Raw genomic sequence first — 2,500 nt, 5'->3', positions numbered from 1 at the left:
CATCCAAGTACTAACCAGGCCCATCCCTGTTTAGCTTCCGAGATCAGACGAGATCAGGCGTGCTCAAGGGGGTGTGGCCATAAGCGAGAGCAAGGCTCGCTGGCACCCTTCTTATTGAGAGGACAGCTCCGTCACCTCTTTTACGACGCTGCTTTTTTTCCCTTGCGTTTTTCTCTTCTTCCCACGTTCTCTCTCTTCACTGCCTTCGTCCCCGCTCTATTTCACTTCAGCCTTTCACTCTTGCTTCCTTCCAATGAGGACGGAGCTGCGGGAGAAAGGGCGCTATAGAGGATCGCTGTGGAGAGCTGCTGCTGTGCTTTGACATCTGAGCTCTGTGGAAAACGATCTCAATACAATTCTGAAAAACGCGACTCTCCGAACGCCAGCCGAACAAGTCTCCACAGCCGAAGCGCTGTGTCTCTTTTCAGCTGGCGATAAACCTTTCCTCGATCCTTTGCGGACTTGTAAAACTGTTCCTGATCAGAATAAAAAACGCTCACGCTAATACACAAGCACCCGTGTCTCGCCAAAGCTGACAAATAAACAGACGGACAAGCCGCACTGCACGTGTGAACAGGGGAATGAGCGAGCGAGCGGGGATAGGGCGCCTCCTGCGCTTAAAAGCTTACAGCACCTGGTATTCCCAGGCGGTCTCCCATCCAAGTACTAACCAGGCCCATCCCTGTTCAGCTTCCGAGATCAGACGAGATCAGGCGTGCTCAAGGGGGTGTGGCCGTAAGTGAGAGCAAGGCTCGCTGGCACCCTTCTTATTGAGAGGACAGCTCCGTCACCTCTTTTACGACGCTGCTTTTTTTCCCTTGCGTTTTTCTCTTCTTCCCACGTTCTCTCTCTTCACTGCCTTCGTCCCCGCTCTAGCTCACTTCAGCCTTTCACTCTTGCTTCCTTCCAATGAGGACGGAGCTGCGGGAGAAAGGGCGCTATAGAGGATCGCTGTGGAGAGCTGCTGCTGTGCTTTGACATCTGAGCTCTGTGGAAAACGATCTCAATACAATTCTGAAAAACGCGACTCTCCGAACGCCAGCCGAACAAGTCTCCACAGCCGAAGCGCTGTGTCTCTTTTCAGCTGGCGATAAACCTTTCCTCGATCCTTTGCGGACTTGTTAAACTGTTCATGATCAGAATAAAAAACGCTCACGCTAATACACAAGCACCCGTGTCTCGCCAAAGCTGACAAATAAACAGACGGACAAGCCGCACTGCTCGTGTGAACAGGGGAATGAGCGAGCGAGCGGGGATAGGGCGCCTCCTTTGCTTAAAAGCTTACAGCACCTGGTATTCCCAGGCGGTCTCCCATCCAAGTACTAACCAGGCCCATCCCTGTTTAGCTTCCGAGATCAGACGAGATCAGGCGTGCTCAAGGGGGTGTGGCCGTAAGCGAGAGCAAGGCTCGCTGGCACCCTTCTAATTGAGAGGACAGCTCCGTCACCTCTTTTACGACGCTGCTTTTTTTCTCTTGCGTTTTTCTCTTCTTCCCACGTTCTCTCTCTTCACTGCCTTCGTCCACGCTCTATTTCACTTCAGCCTTTCACTCTTGCTTCCTTCCAATGAGGACGGAGCTGCGGGAGAAAGGGCGCTATAGAGGATCGCTGTGGAGAGCTGCTGCTGTGCTTTGACATCTGAGCTCTGTGGAAAACGATCTCAATACAATTCTGAAAAACGCGATTCCCCGAATGCCAGCCGAACAAGTCTCCACGGCCGAAACGCTGTGTCTCTTTTCAGCTGGCGATAAACCTTTCCTCAATCCTTTGCGGACTTGTAAAACTGTTCCTGATCAGAATAAAAAACGCTCACGCTAATAAACAATCACCCGTGTCTCGCCAAAGCTGACAAACAGACGGACAAGCCGCACTGCATGTGTGAACAGGGGAATGAACGAGGGAGCGGGGATAGGGCGCCTCCTGCGCTTAAAAGCTTACAGCACCTGGCATTCCCAGGTGGTCTCCCATCCAAGTACTAACCAGGCCCATCCCTGTTTAGCTTCCGAGATCAGACGAGATCAGGCGTGCTCAAGGGGGTGTGGCCGTAACCAAGAGCAAGGCTCGCTGGCACCCTTCTAATTGAGAGGACAGCTCCGTCACCTCTTTTACGACGCTGCTTTTTTTCCCTTGCGTTTTTCTCTTCTTCCCACGTTCTCTCTCTTCACTGCCTTCGTCCCCGCTCTATTTCACTTCAGCCTTTCACTCTTGCTTCCTTCCAATGAGGACGGAGCTGCGGGAGAAAGGGCGCTATAGAGGATCGCTGTGGAGAGCTGCTGCTGTGCTTTGACATCTGAGCTCTGTGGAAAACGATCTCAATACAATTCTGAAAAACGCGACTCTCATAACGCCAGCCGAACAAGTCTCCACAGCCGAAGCGCTGTCTCTTTTCAGCTGGCGATAAACCTTTCCTCGATCCTTTGCGGACTTGTAAAACTGTTCATGATCAGAATAAAAAACGCTCACGCTAATACACAAGCACCCGTGTCTCGCCAAAGCTGACA

The 2,500-nt window shown here is 52.0% G+C and overlaps 3 non-coding genes and 1 pseudogene across 3 annotated transcripts in view; all 4 read right to left on the bottom strand.

Moving 5' to 3' along the window:
* Nucleotides 1-85, bottom strand: part of LOC138245211 (5S ribosomal RNA) — a 119-nt gene extending 34 nt beyond the window's left edge. Inside the window, exon 1 of the ribosomal RNA XR_011193824.1 lies at nucleotides 1-85. This exon is cut by the window's left edge and continues 34 nt beyond it. This is a non-coding gene — a ribosomal RNA (5S ribosomal RNA).
* Nucleotides 86-622: 537 nt separating this feature from the next.
* On the bottom strand, nucleotides 623-741 carry LOC138218005 (5S ribosomal RNA; annotated as a pseudogene).
* A 537-nt stretch (nucleotides 742-1,278) lies between these two features.
* LOC138244159 (5S ribosomal RNA) lies at nucleotides 1,279-1,397 on the bottom strand. The gene has a single exon (XR_011192773.1). It is a non-coding gene; the product is annotated as a 5S ribosomal RNA (ribosomal RNA).
* Nucleotides 1,398-1,930: 533 nt separating this feature from the next.
* LOC138217218 (5S ribosomal RNA) lies at nucleotides 1,931-2,049 on the bottom strand. Its single transcript, XR_011180930.1, has one exon. It is a non-coding gene; the product is annotated as a 5S ribosomal RNA (ribosomal RNA).
* Between the last annotated feature and the right edge of the window lie 451 nt (nucleotides 2,050-2,500).

The sequence above is a fragment of the Lepisosteus oculatus genome, chromosome 14, assembly GCF_040954835.1.
Source record: "Lepisosteus oculatus isolate fLepOcu1 chromosome 14, fLepOcu1.hap2, whole genome shotgun sequence".
Taxonomy (NCBI): Eukaryota; Metazoa; Chordata; class Actinopteri; order Semionotiformes; family Lepisosteidae; genus Lepisosteus; species Lepisosteus oculatus.
The sequence above is the reverse complement of the archived record's forward strand: the minus strand, read 5'-3'. Positions and strand labels throughout refer to the sequence as shown.